The sequence below is a fragment of the Adiantum capillus-veneris genome, chromosome 24, assembly GCF_014529385.1.
Source record: "Adiantum capillus-veneris isolate H3 chromosome 24, ASM1452938v2, whole genome shotgun sequence".
Taxonomy (NCBI): domain Eukaryota; kingdom Viridiplantae; phylum Streptophyta; class Polypodiopsida; order Polypodiales; family Pteridaceae; genus Adiantum; species Adiantum capillus-veneris.
In genome coordinates, this window is record NC_140954.1 from 93,241,138 (window position 1) to 93,267,771 (window position 26,634).

The 26,634-nt window shown below is 50.2% G+C and overlaps 1 protein-coding gene across 1 annotated transcript in view; it reads left to right on the top strand.

Annotated features, from left to right (window-relative positions):
• Nucleotides 1-26,634, top strand: part of LOC147426784 (uncharacterized) — a 192,615-nt gene that overhangs the window by 71,252 nt on the left and 94,729 nt on the right. The gene's annotated exons all lie outside the window — the stretch shown is intronic.

Sequence of the window (26,634 nt, forward strand, 5' to 3'; positions counted from 1 at the left end):
GAGAGAAAGATCCTTCTATTAGTTAATGAAACTGCCCATAGGGCTACAACCTCCTCTACAAGAGAGGGCTACAACAATCATGATGGGGAGACTCTCCCATTGAAAAAACAACATATGTACAATGAAGCTAGATCAAGAGATGGGAGGAGGGAAAAGCCACACAGTTGGACGGTAGTGCCATCTGAGCACACCCTGGACCATGGTGAAAAAAGGCCCAGGACGCCAGAGTCGAAGGAAAGCCTCTTTGCGCTCCCGTATGCGGTCGGAACTACCCTGGAGTCTCTCGTACTGTCCTCTGAGAGTATGGATCAGCTCAAGCCAAAGATCCCGAACAGTCTCTGCTGGTGGTACAGGGCGAGCCTGGAAGATGGGGAAGCAACGGGCCCGCCAGATGAGCCAGAGTGTCAGGTCACTGATGAGCTCCCAACACTCCTCTCTCTCACTGCACCACTCCTGTGGAGTAAGCTCATTAGCAGGCTGGAGTGTAGGTCGACCCCCCTCCATCACTAGCATCCTGCTGTTGGAAGATAGCTCAAACTGAAGTGCCGGGCCCGTGAGTGTGGACCAAGCAGCTACCCCCAAGTGTACTGTCGAGCAGTGGAAAGAGCAGGCATCAGCCGAAGGACACGAAGCCACACCTTCTGTGCCAAAGGACAGTCCCAAAGACAGTGACACTGACTCTCCACAAGATGGTCACAAGCTGCACATGCGGCCGAGAGACCACTATGTACAAGCCAGCTCCCAACTGCTGTAGCTCTGTGTGTAACCAGCCACTGGAACAAAGTGACTCATCTTGGCTGTCTGGAGTCCCACAACCTCTCCGAAAAAGCTGCCAAGAACTCAGCTGTGAGACCCTCCTCCCGCCAATGAGGTGCTGCAGCAGGACGAGCCTCTCTCTGTGCTACCAGTATGTGACGTCCAGTCGAACAGTTTACTGAAAGAAAGGGACACCTGGATGGTCTGTAGAGGAGAAAGGGTCCCTCCACAGCCACTCTCCAGGATCCCACTGAACTCGTGCCACTGGACAACTCTCCCAAGCCCACAGTCTCCAGTGGCCAGTCTCAAGAGTTGGTGGGTCGGGATCTATGACACAAGTCCTCCCACAGATGCCCACCACGCGAATCCTTTGAAAACAGCACTTTGCCACCTGCGGGGCCTCTACTGCAACTCGGTGTAAGCGTCCCTCGCCCTGTATCTCAAAAAACAGGGAGGGTATAGTCTCTGAGCAAGCCCGAACTGAGATGAGAACCTCCAGTCGCGTGAAGGCTCCCATCCATCTGGGCGCTGCTGACTCGAGAGGTGTGAGCCACTCAACTGGTACTGCCTTTGAGATGTCCCGACACATGCTCTGCACCCTCTCATGCCTTGTAGCTGAATGCCCTGAAGCTTCTCTGACAAGCCTGAAATTGTAAACAGTCACCTAGAGAGCATGCTGGACCCTCTGCCATGGGACCCCAGGAAACATGAGACTGACTACCAACCAAGTGGCCTCTCTGAGTTGTAACCATGGGGTTTCAAACAAGGGGCTGTCTCAGGTGCTCCTCCGTGCAAGTAGGTTGACGTTGCTCCAAGCCTCGCTACAGTTGCTCCTTGGAACGGAGCAGACTCAGAGCGAAGTAGTCCTCTAGTCTCCTGCTCAAGCCAACTCTACGCATCTCTGTGAAGATCCATTGAGTCGAGGGTCCCCATGGGCCTCTAGCCTGAGGCACCCTAGCCCTAAGCCGCTGAAGCAAGAACTCCTTCCAGGGCTCCTCACCTGGGAGAAGTCCTCTGACGATGAACTTCCCAAGAAGGGCTCTGCTCTGCTGTGCTGGGTCTATGATCCCCAACCCTCCCTGAGAACAAGGAAGAGGGATGACCTGCCATGCCACTTTGGCCTGGGCTATCTGAGCGTCACACCCTGACCAAAGGAAGTTCCTGATCAGCCTCTCTACCTGGCTAATTCAAGAACTCGAGAAGATCCAACAAGAAGTGATTTACCACATCGTAGCCAACAACACCTGGTTGGCCACTACAACTATGCCTGCCAAAGAAAGTCGTGCGGAGCTCCAACGTAACAACTTCCTCCTGATAGACTGGAGGAGGGAAGCAATCTGCTGCTCGGGAGACAAGTCCAAACCAACGTGACAACCCAAGTACCGAACTGCTGTCCCTGGGGGAATCCACCTGAAACCCTCACCTGGCATCCAATCTGGCGTAGAAGCACTACCAACCGAGAAAGCCACAGTCTTTCTCCAGTTGATCAGTGCGCCAGATGCACAACAGAAAGTCTCTAGAGCCTGCTCACACGTGTAGGTTGGCCTCCTGGCCATCCAAGTACAAGGCTGAGTCGTCTGCAAACTTAGCGTCCAGTAGCTCATCTCCTCGAATAGGGAGCACTAAGCCACGTAAACCAACCTGCTGTGAAACCAAAAACCTGCTCATCGCCTCAGTATAGAAGAGAAAGAGGAAGGGGGCAAGAGGGCAGCCCTGTGTGACCGACCGTGTGAGCATGAAACGATCACCTCTACCTCTTGCTAAAAGCACGTGATTGTGTGCCCGTCTGTACAAAGTTGACACCCCTCTGATCCAAGCATCTGAGAAGCCCATCTTGCGTAGAGTGCCCTGCAAAAAATCTCAGTCAACCTTGTCGTAGGCCTTCTCAAAATCGAGAAGAAGAATCACCAAATCCTCACCACGGAGCCGCGCGAGGGCAGAAGCCTCCCAAAAAGTAAAGATGTTGTCAAGTATACTACGCTCCTTGACAAAACCTGTCTGAGTCCCATGTAGAAGGCTCTCTAGAAGTGGCCGAATCCTCAAACTGAGAGCCTTGGCAAGAATTTTGTAGGCTGAGTTGAGGATGGTGATGGGGCGCCACTGACGAATCTCATCCAAGGAGCCATCTTGCTTGGGAATGAGGTAAATCAGGCCCTCACTCATGCTGTCAGGCATCTCACATGTGTGCAAAATGTACTGAAAAGCACTACAAAGATCTGAGCCTAGCAAGTCCTAGTACTCCAAGAAAAAGCTCGGGGTCAAGCCATCCGCACTTGGACAGCTACCACAGGGGAGTGCACTAAGAGCCGTGTGCAGCTCCTCTAGCTGAAGAGGCAACTCAAGCCTCTGATGCATCTCCTCAGTCACAAGACAAGGCATCTGTTCCCACACCTGCTCTGTGCATGCATCCTGACGCACTGACTGGGGCTCTGCAGACAGTAAATCACGGTAAAAGTCAGTAGCAACTGTACGCATGTCCTCTGGCTCTGAAGCAACTGACCTGTCGAGCCTCCTCAACTGACTGACCTTGGCATGCGTATGCCGAGGTCCCATTGCCTCAAAGAAAGCGCCTGTCACTCTGTCACCCACCTGGGTCCACTGAGATGCCTGACGAAAGCAAACTCATGGCGCCTCTCCTCTGTGATGACGAGCTCCTGGCGAGCCTGCTGTAATTGCTCCTCCAACAAAGGACTGTCTGGATGCTGCTCTTGCATCCTCTGCAAGGAAGCAACGCCCCATCGGAGGTGCCGCTCCTCCTCTCTCGCTGCAACCAGGCAAGCCGAAGACTCCTGGAGAAAGAGCTGACTAAGCTGAGCAAATCTTGAGGCCACTCTGTCTGCAGGAGAGTGTTGTACAAATAAGCTCTCTGCCTAGAGAGCATCCACTCGCTCTCTGAGCGTAGAGTCCAGCAAGACCCTCTTTGGGATGCGTAGCAACGTGCTCCCCCTCCACTGCCTATTAGTCACTGTGAGGATCACTGGTGCATGGTTTGACAAGGAAGTCCTAGCCAAAATGCCAACAGTCCCTCCCAAGTCATAGAAGTGATCACTAGTGTAGAAGTGATCTATCCGAGATAGATTCACTCCTCCCACTCGACGGTCTGAACGAGAGAAGGCCAGGCTATCAGGTGGCCTCACAAAGCTAGAATGCTGCCACACATCTGAAACCCCTAGAGTCATACATAACCTCTCCCAAGCTGCCAACTCATCTCCGTGCACAGTAGTATGGCTACCTCCAACTCTGTCAGCTGGGTCCTCCACCATGTTGAAGTCGCTCCCAATGCACCATTTCTCTGCCTACGGCAGAGACTCTGCAATGTGAGCCCAAAACTCTACACGTGCGCTTGCCACATTGGGCGCGTAAATGTTCAGGAAGCCCATCAGGCAACCCTGAACCTGCATAGTAATCCACTGAGCCGTGCCTGGCACAAGAATCCCCGTGTCCACAATGGCCTACTGTAAAGAGTCCGCAATGGTCATACATACCCCACCCTGGATGCCTCTAGGTCCAAAAGCAGCTGACCAAAAAGTCTCATAGCGACCACACAAAATCTGACCACAATGCCGAATGCGGCTCTCACAAAGATGATTCTCTTGCATCATAAGAATGTCAATCTCACCACCCACAAGGAATCTCTGCAGCTCCTGACGAAGCCGACCCCTCTGACGCTGAAACCGGGGCCCTCCTAATCCCTGCACATTCCATGAGATGATCCTCATGGAGTCAATGAGAGAAAACAGATGCCGCAACAGCAGCCAACCTCGCTATCTTTGAGGCCGGTTTGGATGGGGAGTAATCCGCATCTGAACGACCTCTAGACAAGCACGCAAGAAGTGACTGTCCCGCCCAGGCCCAAGCCGAGCGTGCAGCCCGAAGGGCTATATCCTCTGTCCAAGAATCCTCATGTACAAAAACATAACACGGCGGGCACTGAGTGTCAGCAAACAAGTGCACCACAATGTGCCTGCAACCCGCTGCATCTGGAGGTGTCACGCTGAACTTGGCAAGAGGCCAAAGTGTCTGCACCAGATCTATCACTGCTAAGTCCCCTCTGTGGTGTGAGAACTCAGTAGCGTGGGTCTGGAGCCAGTCCAGGACCGTGTGCTTGGTCCACTCTGTGATATCCCTACCACTCAACAGAAAGGAAAAACCCACCGCTGTGTCCAGGGCCTCACTGCCTCTAGCTGCAAGAAAGAGGACATGGACTCGAAAACTGGCCTCCTCCAAGTTTGGAGAGGAATCACCCAGAAACCGAGTGAAGCTGTAGTCGAAGAAATCCCAACGTCTGCGAATGTCGAAGCTGGTCAGACCTCTGGGGACCGCTACAAAGGGAGAAGTGAGCACCAAAAAAGGCGGCCTCATGTGGGGCTGTCCCTCACGAGCCACACGGCTCGTAGCAAAAGCACTACCAAGAGAACGCCTCGCGGCAGAAGCGTGGCTAGTACCCTGCGTCTGAGGAGGAGTGGTGGAACGGTCGGGAAACGAGGCTGTGGGCCCCATCGGGCAGAGAGGAGGGGTGGGGGGCGAAGGTGGAGGTGGGGGGAGGGGGGGCGGCAGCGGTTGAGGGAGAGGGAGGCGGTGGTGGAGGAACAGAAGTGGACGGGGCCTCCTTAGGCAGGCCCTACTGAAGGGGTCAAAACGGTTCCTAGTCGGAACCCAGTGTTGCTGAGCTGCAACAGGTCGGCCACCAGGAGGAGCAGTGGGGTGAGCTCTCCCCTGACGGTGGCGGCCAGGTACCTGCTGCCAACCATCAGCTGGCTGGTCACTGGTCTCTGTCGAAGTACCAGCCTGTGCATCCTGTGTACCTCGCTGCTTGGCATGCTCAGCCTTGGGAGGCTGCACATGCGCTGTGGGTTGAGGTCTCCTGCGAGGACAGGCCTTTGCTATATGGCCCATCTGTCTGCAGATGAAACACTGGTTCGGGAAACCCAAATACTCCACACTCTGTCTGATCCATCCCCCACTCACCCTAGGCAGCAGTACCACCTTGGGGAGGGAGTGTGTATCAGGAACGAGAACCGGCACAGTAGGTAGACCTGCGGCCTTGGCCACAACTGAAGCTGCTGTGCGTGGAGACTCCAGAATTGTCCCGAACATGGAACCAATCTTGGGTAGGAGGGGATGGTACTCTCGCCTCAGGTCTGGGAAACCACTGAAATCGCAAGTCTGCCTCCTCCTCGACACATCTGCAGAAGGGTCAAAACCGTGATGCCAACGTCGGAAGTAAGCTCGACCTTCTTTGATACCGAGTGGGCTCATCGAAATCACCTTGGTCGGCATATCTACAGACTCGAACTCGACGTGGTAGTACCCTCTTCCGAGGATCTGGACATCGGTGATCTTGCCCACATCGGAGAGAAGACGGGCCTGTAGTAAATCCCGAACCTCACCCCGACTGGGCCGCGTGCCAATGATCTTACAGATAACCGAAGTGGCTTGCAAGCGCTCCACTTCGGCCATCAAGCTCGCTTGCTCTTCTGGCAAAAGAGCAAGTCGAAGGGCCGGCTCCGCGGTGTCGGCCGAGGGGGCTTCTGTGGAGTCCCTCTGAGGTGGAGCAGAGGCCGCCATTCTCTGTCTGGTGTTGAAAGGATAGGGGCGTTGGTGTTGAGGCGTATACCAGCAAGCTGAAAAAACAGCCTACAGGCAGGCGGAAGGCGAAAAGAGAACAGGAGCCGGGGGGTGAGGCGGAGGGCTGAGGCCAAGGGGCGGGCAGATGCAGCGATGGCGGAAGGGCGCGAGGACAGGCAAATGGGGAGGGGGCGGGCTGGGGCAGCGAGCACGAGCAGGGGGGTTGTGGGTAGGCTGGGGCAGAACGGGTGTGTGGGAGCAGGAAACGGGGGCAGTGGGTAGCGCGCGGGGGGGTGGAACAGGGCCACACGAGCTACAGGGGGGGAGAGGATGCGATGGCGGGGGGGTGAGCGCAAGCAGCAGCGACCTCCTGATCCTTGCGAGGACATATCGAGCTTATTTCTTATGTATTCACTTTGTAAAACTTGGAAAAAATATATATTTATCAAACACCAAAGAGAGAGTAGCAATTAAATGAAATGAAATGTAATATTAACCTGTTCAAAAGGCCAAAATGACCTATGAGACCAAACGATTACATGAGATGAATCTAATACCAAGTCTGGGTACAAAAAGTACAAAGAACTGAAAAGAAAATAGTGGGTAGGGGTGGGGTGAAAGCTGATACAAAGGGAATACAAAGGGTGAGTTGATACAATGGAGCTCTCTGACAGTCGAGGCATCATATACATATACATCAGTATCCAAAAGGCTATAGAGGTTCAATGTCCTCCAAGGTAGGCACTCTGTCGGGACGGCTCCTATGTCACGCCAATATGGTATGGATCCTCTGTCGCAATTTGCGTCGATGTCGAGAGGGCCCCCACATCTGTGGGCGACAGGACCGCCCCAACTCTATTGCCCGATCAAGCAGTATGCCTCTGGTGCATCTGGTGTTGTCATGCTATTGGGGCTGCTTGGACTCCTCTGTCTGTGATTGAAAGAAATGTGTAATTTTCCGCTGTTGCTGGATCTCTCTCGTTGTGCCCCTCTTCAAGAGGTCCTCTCCGTGTTTGCGAATCTCCAGTAAGTATAATCCGAGGCATCTTTGATCCCGGTATCTCATGACTCTAGAAAGTGGCCCAAAACCCTCTCTACATAGACAGTGAAAGCGGCCTCGTATTTCATAGTATGCTGGGCAGTGACATATGTAATGTAGCTCTGTCTCTGGCGCTATCTTGCACACCTGACAAATCCTGGACTCAGCGGGTACTCCTCTAAATCTATATGTCTCGATCTCTAGCTGATGTGAGGATGTGCGTATCTGACCAATAGCACATCGTGTCCCGTGGGATAGATGAGTGCCTATGTATCCTGGTCTGATCACAAAACCATCCTCCGTGAGTTGGAGAAGATGCTTTCTATAGAAAGTCATCTTCGTACCTAGCTCATGTGTAGGTTGTATCCATGTCCTCTTCATATCCAGCTTAATCAAGTCCTGTCTGATGAGCCTGGTAATCTTTGCCCTAGTGAGGGAGATGGAGGGTGCATCCAAAGAGTACTGAACTGGGGGTAGCAGATCCATACTAAAGCCATGTAATTGAAACCAAGATGCCATCTTTGCATACCAACATGATCTATCTCCCTGCAGTGGCAGCTGTCGCGAAGACTATAGTGCTAATCGAGCATATCTGTCTCTAGGGAGAGCCCAAGTGCTATGCATAAATGAAACTGATCGAGTGAGTGCCTCGAGTACTAATGTAGGAGCAGCGAGCTTTGCCCTAATAATGTCATGTGGTACTGAGGCCTTGGCCCTAATCATCCGAGAAATCATAGACACCAAGGGCTTCTCCATACATCTCCATCCATTAGTACTGCCAGCTCTGCTATGATCATCAACTGAGGGGCCCCATATCTCCACTTCGTACAACATGGCCAAAGTGACCAAAGTGTCAAAGAGCCACAGCTTTGTCCGAGGTTCCTGGAACTGAACTTGCGAACATATCCTCTCAAGTCTCCCCAATGCTGCGTAGGCTTTGGTCAATCGTGTGTTTGCTGCATGCCTCAGGGAAAATATTGGACGACTGAAAACCGCCCCAAGATAAGTGTATGTATCTTCATACTCCACATTCTTCGACCATATGTAAAAGTGGGGGCGGACCTCCTTACCCACTGCGCCGTGGTGTTAAACACCATTACCTTGGTCTTACCAAGGTTCACAGACAATCCACTGTCGTGTGCAAATACATGCAATGCATCGAAATGACGCTGCATCCCCTCTGGAGAATTTGAGATCAACACAATATCATCAGCATATAATAGCAACGGAATCCATGTCCCTGCAAGCTGAGCACCTCTATCACCCTCTGCCTGTACATAATCTGAAAACTCATTACATCTACCCCAAAGAGAGTCAGAGGTAGGGGACAACCCTGCTTCACCCCAATGGTGGACTGAACCATGTCGGACATGCCCTGAGTAGTGCGTACCTGTCCTACCACTGTTCTATATAAAGCTAAGATCCGCCAGATCAGCTCTGTGGGCACCCCCATGTCTTGCAATCTGCGTTGAGTCTGGCTTGTGGCACTGTATCAAAGGCTTTGTGGAAATCCACAAAGCTACCAATATATCCTTCTGCCATGGTGTTTTCCCTCCTCAATAATGGCTCTGAGTGTCAAAATCTGGTCAAGAGTGGAGAAACCTCTCCTGAAACCTGCCTGTCCTGCTGCCCGTATGCCCTCTGTCTTTGCCCATCCACTCAGCTCATGCTCAAGAATTGATGCATATAGCCTAGCTAGAGTGTGACCAACCATGATGGTTCGGTAATTCCCGGGGAAGCATAGGGTCTCCCGACTTGAAGATAGGCACAATAGTGGACATACTCCAAGTCTCAGGGAAACCCTTGTACATGGCTTATTAAACATCATGGCAAGAGGCTCTGCAAGCATATCTCAGGCATGGTTAAAGTGCTCTGCTACGAGACCATCATGATCCTGTGCTCTTTCTGTCTTCATCTTGTCAATGACTTTCCTTACCCTCTCACCAGTAAAGAAAGTACATGTTTTTGGGCATGCCTTTGGAGGGTCAGGTAAAGGTGGCTGCCCCGATGCTGTGTAGAGAGATGTAGCATATTCCTCCCATGTCTCTGTGGAAGTGATGGCTAGCGGTGGAGAGTGCTCATTGAAAAGCCTCCATGCCTCACTAGAGTCCTGACTCCTGAACATCTGATACAGATCACGCTCTAATTGAGATAGGTAAGTCCTCTTCTTTCGTCGCACTAGGCGGTGAAATATAATCCGTGCCTGTCTATGTGTAGTAGTACCCATGAGCACCTCTCTCTGTAATCTGATCCTTGTCTCTCTACACTCCTCATCATACCAACTGTTTTGAGGCATGCTCCAGATCGTCTGCGTGTAGGCTGGCTGTGGGGATATGGCTCTGATGCTGCATCATGCAGTGTCTCTGTCAGAATCTGGGTGAGATCATCTAGTGGTCGTCCTGGCTCCTAAGTGCATAGCTGCCTGTATATCTCATCAGTGTACACGGGATCCGTCTCCCTCGTGAAGGTATACCGAGTACGTGTGGAGGCCTCTCCCAATGGAGCTGTGTTGAACTAGAACGATAGAATGAAAGACAAGATAGCATGATCAACTGCTACCCCAACTGGCCTAGTTCCCACCATGAAATCCTGAAAGGAAGGAATGAGTCCTGGCGGAGCCATAACATAATCCACTGTACTAGCATGTAAAACCACTTGCTGCAGGGAATCTATGTAGGCCATTCAAAATGGCCAATAGTCCCCATATCGATCAAGTATCTGCCATACTCAGTGTGCTCCTCATCCTGTGATAATCTAGACAGGCCCATTTCTGTAATATCAGGCTCCTGCATCAACTCCTCTGAGGTATCATAGAATACTGTCTGGTGATGGGCAGTCCTAGCATTGAAATCCCCCAAGATAAAAATGTCACCATCTTTGAAAAACTCCCATATATCATCATCCAAAATAGAGAAGGGGGACTGTCCTCTAGGTGATGCATATACTGACGTACTAGGAAGGAAATAGCAAATAGTGATGTAGAGATATCTGCCTGTCTCTGCCTTCAGTCTCACTCACACGTACCTAGCATGCTCATCCCTCCGAGCTATATGTATCAGAGATTGTAGCTCCTCCTTAAATAAGACTGCCACTCCTCGTGAACCTCGTCCTCTGTGCTCTGATCGAGTCTCCTGTCTGCAAATTGTCTCCCATCTGTATCCGCTCACATGGGGCATGGACTGCCCCGGGGTCTGATGCGTCTTAGAGTAGAAAATGATGTCTCTCCCTGTGAAACTATCCTCAAAGGCCCCTACATCAAGGCGCAGAGATCCATTACAATTCCATGTAGCCACTCTGAGTGTGGTCCCACAGGTCTCGCACCGTCATGCGGGACGCTTCTCCAGAATAACCAATCGTCCATCCCTGTAGAAAGCCACTTTCCCCTTCTCTCGAGCTGTCATTATCTCGGGCATATCTTCTTTCATATGAGCAAGCTGTGTGAGTGTGAGGTCATCTCCAAGAAATATGCCCGTTTTTTGTAGTGTAGGACGCTTCTTCAAGAAGTCCTTTGCCTCCATGGATGGGAAGCGCATGATTAGAGCTTTTTCCTTTGAAGTCTCCCCATTTCCTTGTGTCTTCTTCCCTACCCTCCATGCCTTTATATGAGTAGCCTCACTACCCATCATGCGGAGAAGTTCTTTGACTTCCCCTTCCACATCATCTCGGTCTTTTATACCGGTTATTCATATGTGCAGAGCTCTAGTCTTCCTTCGCTGCTCTTCTTCTAAAGTCATGTTGGTGATTGTAGGAGTGGGGATAGATGTGGTTTCTTTCCCTTTCCCTTTCTTAGCGACTTTTCTCCATTTCTCGGCCTCATCTGCCTTTTTAGTGTTTTCGTGATTACATCCACCCACGAAGACGTCTTTGCCCCATTCTGTTTCTCTTCCTCTTTGATCATTTGTACCTGTTCCTTGATGACCTTGATTTCATCGATCACCGAGAGCTGGACTCACCTTCCTCTAGTCTGTTGCTTGCTCTATCAGCAAGCTCTCGCTTGAGGGCTGACACCTCTTCTTTGAGTGCTTGTGAATCCGCCTTAAGTGCTTGTATCTCTACGTGCAGGTCCTCTTTCTCCTTTTTCCATTGCGTGCCTTCGTTGAGGAACATTTGAAGAAGGTTTGCCTTCTCCTTCCACCATCCTTCCATCTCTGCTTTCCACTCCTTCATCTCCCGTTCCACTTGTGTTATCCGCTTGTTTGTAAGCATGAAGGTTGCCTTCATACGGGACTTGCAAACGGGTGAAGCGCTCATGACCTTCATCATAACGGCCCTTGCTTTCTATTCCTGCAAGCCCTAAATCTACGCGAGTCCCCCTTCCTTTGATTCTACCTGAGGACGTGCTGCACAGTCGTTAGTCTGCTGCTAGTCGACCCACCCTATTTGAACCTGGTGGTGAGAGTTGCTTTGCTGTTCCAACGCACAAGCAGCGTGCAAGCCTGCCCTCTATATTCATTGGCGGGCAACAGGGCAGCAACGCGCACGAGCAGCAGGGGCTTCAACCCCAGACCTGCCTGCACTGCTTGTTGTAACCTTTGAAGCTCACTCCCTAGCCCTGCGCTGCCTGCCTGCCTGCCTGCCTGCCTAAGAGAGAGAGAGAGAGAGAGAGAGAGAGAGAGAGAGAGAGAGAGAGAGAGAGAGAGAGAGAGAGAGAGACATCCCAACCCTATGTGTCCGTGGACAAGCTACACCACAACAGGGTCAGTCAGTCCAGTCAAGTCTAGATTAGCAGTGATCTGGCACTTTTGTGAGTCTATTCGTAGACCGTGCATACCCAGTCACTTAGCATAGATGCATATCCTCCGGTTGCACACATCATGATCATCGGAATTCCCATCAGAATCCATTAGCATCAGTTAGGGGAATTTTCCAGTGCATTTAGCCTATTTTCCTATTTTTGGTTATTTTCACTTATTATTTTTAAGTGACTTTCCAACAAAAGTAGGTAGGGCAATTTTGCTAAGTTAATATATAAGCAAACCCAAGTTAGCACTTTCTGGCAGAAGAGGTAGCAGGAGCTTCCCGCTCAACAGGCAACTTCTCAGCAGTACCCCCCTTAGCATCAGATCCATCGCCATCACCACCCCTCCCTTGGCGTTTTCACAGATCATCCATCGCTTGAAGTCCTTCCCCTTTATGGCGATAATTCCCTTGTAGAATCAGCCCCAGTACCTAGCGTTTTGGGATTTCAGCCCTCAGCAAAAACGCCAGCCTCACCTCAGCCCTTAGCGTTTTTGACCATCAGCAACAGCAGCAGATTTCAGCGTTTTTTGTCAAGGAACCACTAACGCTAGGATACCTGCAGCCTCAGCGTTTTTACAGCAGAGATTCAGCCTTGAAGAAAACGCAGGTTTTCAGCATGACTCAGTAGCATATTCACCCCAAGAAGGTTGCAGATGCTCCCCCATTTTCAGCCATAAAAACGCAGCCAAAACAGTCATTATCAGCCACCGAAACAGTCCCGAAATTCAGCGATTAGAAGATCCCAGATTTCAGCCATTGAGTCGTCGTCGTCACCACCGTCGTGTCATCAGCATAGTCCAACTTGCATCAGTCCATTTCATACGCATTGTACACCTTGGTGCAATCAAAGTAGACCACTCTCGCCGATGAGAGTGGGGCCTTCGGAGGAGGGTTTTACAACTTCTCGGTGTCGTATCTCTTCTCTCGCCTTCTCTCAGTCTCATTCACTTGCACGCACAATATCCACTCACTTTGTTCGTGATCATAGCACTCTCCATAAGACGGAAAGCTCTCTCTTTCCCTAAGAACTAAAAGGAACCTTGAGCAATAAAGATCACTAATCTTGAGAAAATACAACATTCATTCCGTTGCACCTTACATTGGTATTAGAGCTTTGTAAGTGTTCTGCATTACTCAAGGAAAGAACCACAAGAATTTTTTTTGCTTGTCGCAATCGTATGAACCCAAGTTTATTTGGCCGTGGCGATTCCTAATCGTGTTTTGTTGAAGAGTGACAGGAATCCCAAGAAAGAAGGGCTTGTCCAGCCTCCCCTCGTGTCTCTTTTCACTCAATGAGAGCGGACCGTGCACTTAGCGGCCGGCCAATCGACGTGAGGTGGGAAAAAGCAACCTTGGTGTGAGCGCAAGGCTGCCAAGGGGTGCGCCCACAGAAAAGGGTAGAACTTGGGTGAAGAGAAGATCCTTCGCCAACGCGATTTGCAAACGAAAGAAAACCTCAAGAACCCCAAGAACCCAACACCCTCAAGACTCAAGAACCTCAAGAACCCAAGATTCTCACGAATCAAGGACCTCAAGAACCTCAAGACCCTCAAGAACCCAAGTTTCTCGCGAGCTTCAGACCCCAAGATCATAGTGCATGGTCGTCACCCGAAGCGGAATGGATACTTCGCATACAGGTGATGAGCATGAGAGAGGCGACGAAGACTCGTCCCCACCCGGAGATGATTTCTTCAACCCTCCCCCTTTGCTGTCTACGCCAGCCAGTGCACCAGACCCTATGGAGGCAATGGTCAAGCAGATGATGGCCATGATGGATAGACAGGAAGACAAGCGCCTTGCTTTAGAACGCGAGCGCTTTGCTCAGGACCGTGAGCGCGACGACAGAATTGCAAGAATGATCGCAGACCAAGCAGCCAAGGACCGTGAGTGCGACGACAGAATTGCAAGAATGGCCGCAGACCAAGCAGCCAAGGACCACGAGCGCGACGAAAGAAACGCAAGACTTGCCGCACAACAAGAAGAAAATCGACTTGCTTTCGAACGCGAGCGCGATGCATGAAATGAACGAAAAGCAGAAAAGGACGCCGAGCGTGAAGCTCAAAGGGAGCTTCGCAATCAAGAATTTATTGCCCAAATCCTAGCCTCGAAGACCGAACCACCCAAAGATCGTGGGAGTTCGTCAAGTGGCGCAAGCCACGACGCGGATTCCAACCATCAAGTTATAGAAAAGTTGACTTTTAGTAGGTATGACGGTAAGATGGATGCTAAAGCTATTCATTCTTGGTTGCATCAATTTAATGCTTATTTTGCGACAACTAAGAAGACATGGAATAGCAAGGTTTTGACGGCAGCTATGTACCTTGCCGGTGATGCCATCAATTGGTACCACGCATGGCAAGAGGCACAGCTAGCCGCGCACCTAGAGGCAGCCGACGATTTCACGCCCCTCTTTTAGTTGGGTTGATTTCCAAGACAAGCTCAAGGCACGGTTTATTGCACCTCAGTACCTTGCACGATTGAAGGACGATTGGCGCGCTCTCAAGCAAAATGGTATGCCGGTTATGTCTTTTTCTAATCGTGTTTTGCAGCTAGGTATCCAATTACGCATGTCGGATGATGAGCGCAAAGAGGCTTTTCTCTTTGGATTGGACGAGTATATCAAGTACGGTGTTGAGGTATTCGATCCAATCGATCTCAACAAGGCGGTAGCGATTGCTCTCGCACAGGAAATGAAGCACAACAAGGGAACCCCAAGGAAAACAAGACTTTCACAAGTACCTCGCAGACTTCTCAGAACGGTAAGAACGGTAAGAATGATAACTCTTCTAACCAATCTTCCAACAGTCTCTCATCAAAGAATTCTTCCAATGAATCTAAGGGTAAGGCTAACACACCTGCTAAACCTAAGCTTACTCCAGATGAAAAAGTAGCACAAGGAATTGTAGGAGGATACATCACGTCGGAAGAACAAAGCACTTATTCTAAGGAAGGTCGTTGTTTTCATTGTCACATTAAGGGTCACATAAAAAGAACATGTCCTAAGCTTGAATCGAATGAATCTAAAGAACCCACAACACCCACTACATCAGTCAATGCAATGAATGATAATACGATTGTGCCCAAAGTTTCTCAAGACCCTCCCATTGATGATTCTCTCATTAAATGTTATGGTCGTACGTCGGGGCACCGTTTTGTCATATTGTTTGACCCAGGTAGTATGCATGATGTGATCAGTCCCTCTCTTGTTGAGAGAGCCCACCTCGAAGTTAGTCCGAGATCTCCTATCGAGGTCTCTGGCTTTTGTCTCGGTATGGACGCTCTCATCACGAAGGAGTGCCTTGATGTGTTGTTTGCAATACAACAGACTGCCTTCACTAAAAGATTTATTGTTTCTCCTCTCTCAGGATGTGATATGATTTTAGGCATGAAATGGTTTCGTGAAATAAACCCTCTCGTTGATTGGGAGGCTAGCACTTCTCCTACAGTCTTTCATGGAGTAGACATTGCTCCTTCTCCATCTCTCATTGCTAATATGCAGGACAAGGTTGAAAGGATTCAAAAGAAGGAGACTCTCTCAGTCTCTTTTTCTCCACAGCATGACACACAGGATTTGCATGATTATGAGAAGCATGATGATTTGAATGATAATGATTTGCATGATGATTTGGAGGACAAAGACAAGCATGATGACTTGCATGAAGAAGATGTGATTGTTCACCAGGATGAGGTTCTAGTGGATGCTTTTTCTAGCAAAGCTAACCTCGTTGCAGATTCAATCAATCATGAAGGATAGATCTTGGCTCTCGAGCCTAGGTCCAAAGAACCCTTTCAGGAAGAACAGATCTTGGCTCTCGAGCCTTGGTCCAAAGAACCATCACAGGAAGTATTATGTGCTCGCATGATTGATACGCACGCATTCTTCGAGTGTTTCATTCGTGAAGCTTTCCTGTATTTTAGTCAGCATCGTTATGTGATCCCTTTTCCTAGGCATGACATATTGTATGTTGAGCACGTTCTCTCATGGATGAGCACGTATGTATGCGGATTGTTCATGAAAAGCTGAAAAGTTTGTATGTAAGGGAGTCACATTCCATGTCTCTTCTTTGGCATGACACAGTTTCCGAAAGAGCACATGATAGAATGAGCACCAAGCATGGACATTTCCATTGTGATTTGCCACAGTTGATTGATTTCGATCAAACAGAAAAGATTCTAACTCATTGTTTGCATGTGTTTGATGAACGGGTTGTCACTCCGTCTCTATGTTCATCTACATTGCATACACAGTCTTTAGACAAGACTATATTTTTTTCCTTCACTTTACATGGAATGGGTATGTTCATGGTTTTGTGTTGGAGATGGTTTCAGGAATTTCCAGCCATGGAGATTCTTGAAGACAAAAGAATCAAGTCTCTAGAAGAAGTTGAAGCATCAAAGGAGCCACAGAAGACTTTGAGTCGCTTTCGGCGCAGCCCAAAGAAGCAAGCGTTGCAGACCTTTATGAAGTTCAAGTACCGCACGACCCACACATCAGAGTGGGCCGGCGAAGAGTTCCTTCCAGGATTCCGGATGTTGTTGGCGATCTCCCTCAACGCCATACAGTTCGGTACGAGTACCTCACTTTGAAAAGGAGGGGATGTCACATGACACATCCCAACCCTGTGTGTCCGTGGATAAGCTACACCACAACAGGGTTCAATCAGTCCAGTCAAGTCTAGATTAGCAGTGATCTGGCACTTTTGTGAGTCTATTCGTAGACCGTGCATGCCCAGTCACTTAGCATAGATGCATATCCTCCTGTTGCACACAGCATGATCATCGGAATTCCCATCAGAATCCATTAGCATCAGTTAGGGGAATTTTCCAGTGCATTTAGCCTATTTTCTTATTTTTGGTTATTTTCACTTATTATTTTTAAGTGACTTTCCAACAAAAGTAGGTAGGGCAATTTTGCTAAGTTAATATATAAGCAAACCCAAGTTAGCACTTTTTGGCAGAAGAGGCAGCAAGAGCTTCCCGCTCAACAGGCAACTTCTCAGTAGTATCCCCCTCAGCATCAGAGCCATCGCCATCACCACCCCTCCCTTGGCGTTTTCACAGATCATCCATCGCTTAAAGTCCTTCCCCTTTTTGGCGATAATTCCCTTGTAGAATCAGCCCCAGTACCTAGCGTTTTGGGATTTCAGCCCTCAGCAAAAACGCCAGCCTCACCTCAGCCCTTAGCATTTTTGACCATCAGCAACAGCAGCAGATTTCAGCGTTTTTTGTCAAGGAACCACTAACGCTAGGATACCTGCAGCCTCAGCGTTTTTACAGCAGAGTTTCAGCCTTGAAGAAAACGCAGGTTTTCAGCATGACTCAGTAGCAGATTCACCCCAAGAAGGTTGCAGATGCTCCCCCATTTTCAGCCATAAAAACGCAGCCAAAACAGTCATTTTCAGCCACCGAAACAGTCCCGAAATTCAGCGATTAGAAGATCCCAGATTTCAGCCATCAAGTCGTCGTCATCACCACCGTCATCGTCGTCAGCATAGTCCAACTTGCATCAGTCTATTTCATACACATTGTACACCTTTGTGCAATCAAAGTAGACCACTCTCGCCGACAAGAGTGGGGCCTTCGGAGGAGGGTTTTACAACCTCTCTGTGTTGTATCTCTTCTCTTTCCTTGTCTTAGTCTCATTCACTTGCACGCACAATATCCACTCACTTTTTTTTTTGAGAAAAAGATCCTTATATTAGTTAATGAAAACTGCCCATAGGGCTACATCCACCTCTGCAAGAGAGGGCTACAACAAGCATGGTGGGGAGACTCTCCCAATGAAAAAACAGCATATGTACAATGGGACTAAATCAAGAGATGGGAGGAGGGAAAAGCCACACAGGTGGACAGTAGTGCCATCTGAGCACCCCCTGGACCATGGAGTAGAACGGCCCAGGGCGCCAGAGTCGAAGGAAAGCCTCGCGGCGCTCCCGCATGCGGTTGGAGCTGCCCTGTAGTCCCTCAAGCTGTCCTCTGAGAGTATGGATCAGCTCTAGCCAAAAGTCTCGAACAGTCTTTGCTGGTGGTACAAGGCGAGCCTCAAAGATGCGGAAACAACAGGCCCGCCAGATGAACCAGAGAGCTAGGCCACTGATGAGCTCCCAACACTCCGCTCTCTCACTGCTCCACTCCTGTGGAGTAAGGTCTGTAGCAGGCTGGAGTGTAGGTCGACCCCCCTGTATCACTATCATCGTGCTGGTGGAAGATAGCTCAAACTGAAGTGCTGGGCCCGTGAGGGTGGACCAAGCCGCTGCCCCCCAAGTGTACTGTCGAGCCGTGGAGAGGGCCGGCATCAGCCGAAGAACTCGTAGCCACACCTGCTGGGCCGAGGGACAGTCCCAAAGACAGTGACGCTGACTCTCCACCAACTGGTCACAGGCTGTACATGCGGCCGAGAGACCACTATGTACAAGCCAGCTCCCTATTGCTGTGGCTCTGTGTGCAACCAACCACTGGAACAAGGTGACGTGCCTCGGCTGTCTTGAGTCCCACAGCCTCTGCCAAAAAGCTGCCAAGAACTCAACTGTGAGACCCTCCTCCTGCCAATGACGTGCTGCAGCGGGGCGGGCCTCACTCTGTGCTGCAAGTATATGACGTCCAAGCCGAACAGTGTACTGAAAGAAAGGGACTCCTGGGCGGTCTGCAGAAGAGAATGGGTCCCTCCATAGCCACTCACCAGGATCCCACTGTACTCGTGCCAGTGGACAACACTCCCAAGCCCATAGCCTCCAGTGTCCTGTCTCAAGAGCTGCTGGGTCAGGGTCTATGATGCAAGTCCTCCCACAGATGCCCACAACTCGGATCCTCTGGAAACAACACTCTGCTACCTGCGGGGCCTCTACTGCAACTCTCTGTAGTCGTCCCCCACCCTGAAGCTCGAAGAACAGGGCTGGGACAGTCTCTGAGCAAGCCCTGACTGAAATGAGAACCTCCAGTCGTGTGAAGGCTCCCATCCACCGGGGTGCTACTGGCTCGAGAGGCGTGAGCCAGTCAGCTGGAACTGACTCTGAGATGTCCTGACACATGCTCTGAACCCCTCTCATGCCCTGTAGCTGGACAACCTGCACCTCCTCTGACAAACCTGTGAACTCTAGCCAGTCACCTAGAGAGCGCGCTGGACCTGCTGCCATGGGACCTCAAGAAACATGAGGCCTACTCCCAACCAAGTGGCCTCGCTGAGTGCTAACCATGGGGTTCCAGACGAGGGGCTGCCGTAGGCGCTCCTCCGTGCACGTCGGCTGTCTCTGCTCTAGGCCATGCCGTAATAGCTCCCAAGAACGAAGCAGACTCACAGCGAATCGGTCCTCCAGTCTCCTGCTCAAACCAACTCGACGCAACTCTGTAAAGATCCATCTGGTCGAAGGTTGCCAAGGGCCTCCTGACTGAGGCACCCTGGCACGAAGCCTCTACAACAAGAACTCCTTCCAGGGCTCCTCGCCTGGAAGAAGTCCTCTGACGACGAACTTCCCAAGAAGGGCTCTGCTCTGCTGTGCTGGATCAATGATCCCAAGCCCTCCCTGAGAACAAGGAAGTGTGATGACCGACCAAGCCACCTTGGCTCGGGCAATCGGAGTGTCCCGACCTGACCAAAGGAAGTTCCTGATCAGCCTCTGTACCTGGTTGATGCAAGAACTCGAGAAGATCCAGCAAGAAGTGATGTACCACATAGTCGCCAACAACACCTGGTTGGCCACTACTACTCTGCTAGCCAAAGAAAGTCGTGCTGAGCTCCAGTGTAACAACTTCCTCCTGATAGTCAGGAGGAGGGGAGCAATCCGCTGCTTGGGAGACAAGTCCAAACCAACGTGACAGCCTAAGTACCGAACTGCAGTCCCTGGGGGAATTTACCTAAAACCCTCTCCTGGCATCCAATCTGGCACAGGAGCACTACCAACCGAGAAAGCCACCGTCTTTCTCCAGTTGATCAGTGCGCCCGATGCACAACAGAAGGTCTCCAAAGCCTGCCCACATCTGTGTAAATTGGCCTCCTGGCCCTCTAAGTACAAGGCTGAGTCGTCGGCAAACTCAGCGTCTAGAAGCTCATCTCCCCGTAGAGGGAGTGCTAAGCCCCTCAAACCAACCTGCTGTGACACCAAAAATCTGCTCATCGCCTCCGCATAGAACAGAAAGAGAAAGGGGGCAAGAGGACAACCCTGTCTGACCGATCGTGTGAGCATGAAGCGCTCACCTCTACCTCGTGCCAAAAGCACCTGACTGTGAGCCTGTCTGGACAAAGCTGACACCCCTCTAATCCAAGCCTCTGAGAAGCCCATCCTGCGTAGCGTGCCCGCTAGAAAGTCCCAGTCGACTCTGTCGTATGCCTTCTCAAAATCGAGAAGAAGAATCACAAGGTCCTCCCCATGGAGCCGTGCAAGGGCAGAAGCCTCCCAAAAAGTGAAGATGTTGTCAAGGATACTGCGTTCCTTGACAAAACCTGTCTGAGTCCCATGTATAAGGCTCTCCAAAAGTGGCTGAATCCTCAAACTCAGAGCCTTGGCAAGAATTTTGTAGGCTGAGTTGAGCATGGTGATGGGGCGCCACTGTCGAATCTCATCCAAGGAGCCACCCTCCTTTGGAATGAGGTAAATTAGGCCCTCACTCATGCTATCCGGCATCACTCCTGTGTGCAGAATGTACTGAAAGGCACTACAAAGATCTGGGCCAAGCAGGTCCCAGTACTCCAAGAAGAAGGTGGGAGTCAGTCCATCCTCACCTGGACAGCTACCACGAGGGAGGGCCCTAAGAGCCGTGTGCAGCTCCTCAAGCTGAAGAGGTAACTCAAGCCTCTGCCGCATCTCCTTAGTCACAAGACAGGGCATCTGTGCCCAAACCTGCTCCCTGCATGCATCCTGTCTCTTTGACTCGGGCTCAGCCGACAGTAGCTCACGGTAAAAGTCAGTAGCGACTGCACGCATATCCTCAGGCTCACAAACAACTGACCCATCGGGTCTCCTCAACTGATTGACCTTGGCATGCGAGTGCCGAGGTCCCACTGTCTCAAAAAAACCACCTGTCACCCTGTCACCCACCTGAGTCCACTGAGATGCTTGTCGATGAAAGGCAAACTCATGGAGCCTCTCCTCTGTGCAAGCAAGCTCCTGTCGAGCCTGCTGTAACTGCTCCTCCAACCATGGACTGTCTGGATGCTGCTCCTGCATCCTCTGTAGTGAAGCAATGCCTCGTCTAAGACGCTGCTCCTCCTCTCTCGCTGCAGCCCGTCGAGCCAGAGACTCCTGGAGAAAGAAGTGGCTAAGCTGAGCTAGGCCTGAGGCCACTCTGTCTGCAGGTGGAGCCTGGCTGTCCATGCCCTCTGTCCATAGAGCCTCGACCCTCTCTCTGAGTGCTGAGTCCAACAAGACCCGCTCTGGGATGCGAAGCATCGTGCTCCCACTCCTGTGCCTATCTGCCACTGTGAGAATCACTGGTGCATGGTCCGAGAAGGATGTCCCTGCCAGGATGCCCATTGATCCCCCCAAGTCATTGAAGTGGTCACTAGTGTAGAAGCGATCTATGCGCGATAGATTCACTCCTCCCACTCTGCGGTCCGATCTAGAGAAGGCAAGACTCTCTGGAGGCCTCACAAAGCCAGAATGCTGCCATGTATCCGAGACCCTCAGCGTCATACAAACCCTCTCCCAAGCTGCTAACTCGACTCCATGCACAGTAGCATGGCTGCCTCCGATCCTGTCAGAAGGGTCCTCCAACATGTTGAAGTCCCCTCCTACACACCACTGGTCAACCTGTGGCAAAGACTCAACAATCTGTGACCAAAACTCTGCACGAGCTCTCGCCACATTGGGCGCATAGATGTTCAGGAAACCCACAAGGCTACCCTGAACCTGCATAGTAATCCATTGAGCCCTGCCTGGTACAATAATCCCTCTGCCCACAATGGCCTGCTGTAGTGAGTCCGCAATAGTCATACATACCCCACCCTGGATGCCTCCAGGTCCAAAAGCAGCTGACCAAAAGGTATCATAGCGTCCATGCAAAATCTGACCACATCGCCGAATGCGGCTCTCAGACAAATGGTGCTTCTGAAGCATAAGGAGATCAATCTCTCCTCCCACAAGGCAACGTTGAAGCTCCTGACGCAATCGGCCTCGCTGTCGCTGAAACTGGGGCCCACCTAGTCCCTGCACGTTCCACGAGACGATCCTCATGGGGAGCGAGAGAGAACAGATGCTGCCGCAGCAGCAAGACGAGCTATCTTCGAAGCAGGCTTGGATGGGGAGTAATCCGCATCCGAGCGTCCACTAGATAGGCGAGACTGCAGTGAGTGCCTGGTCCAAGCCCAAGCAGAGCGAGCCGTGCGTAAAGCAACCTCCTCTGTCCAGGAGTCCCATGAATGAATACATAGCAAGGCAAACACTGCGTATCAGCAAAAAAGTACACCACAATGTGTCTACATCCTGCTGAGTCTGGGGGTGTCACCGCAAACTTGGCCAGTGGCCACAACGTCTGCAGCAAATCTGTAACGCCAAGTTCTCCCATGTGGTGAGAGAACTCGAGAACCTGTGTATGCAACCATCCCACCACTGAGTCGAGGGACCACTCTGTCTCAGTCCTGCCACAGAGGGGGAAGGAGAAACCAACTGTGAGTCCAAGGCCTCTGTCCCCCTAGCGGCGAGGAACAAAGCGTGGACTCTGAAGCAGGCTGCCTCGTGGTCTGCTGCGGAGTCGCCAAGAAAACGAGTAAACCCGTAATCGAAGAAATCCCAACGGAGTCGGAGGTCAATGCTCGTCAAACCACGCGGGATAGCTGCAAGAGAAGATGTCTGAATCTGCAGAGGGGGCCGCATGAAGGGCTGACCCTCTCTCGCTAGGCGACTCGTGGCAAAGGCGCTGCCAAGAGATCTCCTAGCCGCCGGCGAGGGTCCAGTCTCCTGAGCCGACTGAGGTACTGAAGCAAGAGGAGGGGGAGAAGGGGCTGGGGGGGGCGGGGGAGAGGAGAAGCGGGGTGGGGCGGCAGAGACATGGGGGGGGCGAGGTGGGGGGTGAGCGGTAGCAGAGGGCGGGGGAGGGCATGAGGAGGAGGAGGGGAGATCGGAAGGCGGAGCGGCTGGCGAGGGTGAAGCGGAGGTGGAGGCTGGCGAAGGAGGCTCCTCCTGCTCAAGAGGCCCAGAGCGTGGGAACCCACTGCTGCTGAGTAGGCACCTGGGGGCCACTCTCACTTTGTTTGTGATCATAGCACTCTCCATAAGACGGAAAGCTCTCTCTTTCCCTAAGAACTAAAAGGAACCTTGAGCAATAAAGATCACTAATCTTGAGAAAATACAACATTCATTCCGCTGCACCTTAGAGAGAGAGAGAGAGAGAGAGAGAGAGAGAGAGAGAGAGAGAGAGAGAGAGAGAGAGAGAGAGAGAGAGAGAGAGAGTCCTAGAAGTGTACTCAAGAACCCCCAGGTTTTACATGCAACGGAGGCACTATTCAGTGAGTTATTCCATGCAACTCGTTCTCCACGAAGCATTTTGGATTGGGGAGAATTGTTTTCTTTAGGCATAGGGTCATTATTGAAAGCTCAGTCCAAGAATACATGATGCAACCAGGGTAAGTGGCAATAGATTTCCAGAAAAAAGTGCATAAAGACCAACAACTTCAAATGTGTTACCATCAGCTAGCATTGAACCACCGGCCTTTGTTAAGCGTGGTCAGTATAATCAACAATCAATCAAGTGCATGTCGTAGTGACATTGTATTCCAGAGAAAGCTCCAATACTTGCATACACAAGACAACAACTAGAGTTAAGAGAGTGACTAGCAAATTCTCATTCATTATGCTCTTCTAGAATCACATAATATGCCTTACAATTATGTATATATTGCTAAAGAAGCCATGTAGATTGCATGCCATGCATTGAATGAAAGACGCATCTATACATGAAGTGGGATACCTTCATGTTTGGAAGGTTACTATCCACTTTGCTCAAAATGATGTCATCCTGAAAGCTTCATGTTGTTGTCATTTGTAACCCGTAGGAAAGTGGCTACCTTAGAAGATGCTCTTGAGGGGATGATGTGCAAGTCTATCATGCAAGTTGGAAGTGTTGACTTCTTACCGGCATCCAAATTCTTTGCTACTGGAGAAACACACATTTGTTGTGTTGACACTAGTCAAAATGGACAAAACTTTCATCAACCATGATTGCTATGTAAGCAATGCCAAGAAGCCAATTGAAAGGTATATGAAAGGCCACCTAGCCCCTCTATAGGAGACCCCTTGACAACGCATGCTTAGCGTAGGGCCGTGCCCCTCTAGTCCTACCATTTCCACGATATTACTATGTCACCAGGAGGTGTATTTTCATGTTGCCTTCTTTAAATATGTACTACATATTTATTACTTAGCGTAGGGCCGTGCCCCTCTAGTCCTACCATTTCCACGATATTACTATGTCACCAGGAGGTGTATTTTCATGTTGCCTTCTTTAAATATGTACTACATATTTTTATTTATTTTATTTTTACGCGTTTTTCTTGAAACCCTTGAAAAGGTGCAAGTGACATTTCATGGTCAATGTGAAATGACTACGGCCGAAGGTGTTTCTCACATCGGGAATCTAGGTTGGTCAGTTAAGAACTGGTCGGGCCAGTTAGCAGTGAATTTTGATGAGTATGGAAGCTCGTGTGCTCCAAAATGGAATTTGGCCCACTCGTCAAGTCACTGACAACTTTATAAGTTGGTCGATACTAGGAAATTAAACAAAAGGTGTGAATTGGACACATGGCAGTAGCAGCGCAACCTGTAGGCCAACACACTCTTCCAAAAGCTCTCATCCCAAGTGGAGGCTGTTTTTTTTGAGCAATTGAATTACAATGTGTGTGTGTGTGTGTGAGTAGTGGGTACAAGTGATCATAGCTTTGATGGAAAGCTTGCTTTCTCCCTTGTCTCATGTAGGGTGATGATTTGCTCTCCTGCATCTCTCTCTCTCTCTCTCTCTCTCTCTCCACGTTGCACGTATGGTAATGCCCCACTAGTTCACTAGTTGGGCTTCTCAGTTGACCATGTACAGTTCTGGGTGTTTTATGCGCGTTGGCCAAGGCAAGAGCCTTTTGAACAGGTACTGGATTAGCTAATTGCTAGTCCCCCACAAGTACGCAGAGCTCCATCGGGAAGGATTTCGAAAATGGAGAGTTTGGTCGCGTGAAAACTCGTCCGATTCAAAGGGGAACTGTCCCATTGCGTGGGGGAGCTCTTGGGACACGCGTATGTGTGTTCACTCTGCTCAAAGCGATCCAAACAGAAAATTACAGCCTGCTGTGTTTTTCTGCAGGTTTAGGGTTTTGTGCCTAAACTGCAAGAAAACACTAGGGGAGCGGGCACTTGTTTATGACAATTTGACTGCTTTGAGTCAGCCTAAGGATTACAAGGAAGGTGGCAGGAAGTGAAGTTTGAAACTTTCAGGGGAACTGAGGATCCATTGAAAGCTTTGACCTTCGTACAACAGTTTGATGCAGCTTATGCTAGAGGAAACTTCACAGAGTCTTCGAAGATACGCAAGGCTACCACTTTCTTGAAAGGGAATGCGCTTCAATGGTGGACCGCATTGTTGAATCAAGGTCAAGCCCCTACAATGTTGGTCTAGTTCAAACAGCATTTTGCACGTGCATGGCTTACCAACACTTTTGAAGTGGATGTGATGACAAAATGACATGAGTTGAATACTTAAAACTGTGCGAATCTTGAAGAGTATAATAAACAATTCTGGGCCACACTATTGCCAGTAACCTCCTATAGGTTTGTGCCATTGTTAGAATAGATTGAGAAGTATTGTTGAAGAAAATTAGGGACTATTGCACAAAGACTACTGTCATGAATATGGCGCTGTTGATTGAGAATGTGAGAGTGGCCAACAATCTGTCGAAAGGAGACTCCGATGGATTTAATAACAACAAGAGAGGGTCTCAAGGCAAACGGTTTCCAGCGAAGGGCAATGGTGCAACAAGCCTCCCACAAAGAAACCCTCCACTGATGAAGCTGACACGTGCAAGAAGCAGTGTAAACCTTCTTTTGGGCGAGGACAAGGACAAAAAAGGCATTTTTCTGGAAAGCTCTAAGAGAGGTCAAGAAATGCTTCATTTGTGAAGAGGAGGGACATTTTACAAATAAATGTCCACAAAAGAAGTCACAGGATAAGGATGACAAGTTTGAACCTAAAGGAAAGAAACCAAAGTCGAATGCAGGACTTCTCCCAAATTTAGTTGGTGACTAGCCAAACATAGATGCTACGGAATTGTGCAGAGCTTGGGGGAAAGTTAGAGACCATACAATATTGGTTTTCTTTGATCCAGGGATCCATGCAAACTTCTTATCAGTAGAATTGGCATCAAAGTTGGGCATTCGTGTAGAGGAGATAGGTATGACAGGTGAAGCAGGTTTGGCATGCCCAGGTCATTCAGAGCTTGTTACTCCCATTTTGGGGAAACCTCGTTTGCACATTCAGAGTCCATGGTGTTACAGGTTGCATGTCATGGTGGATACTTACAACAAAAAGATTACCCTTATACATAGAGGAAAGACTCGTGT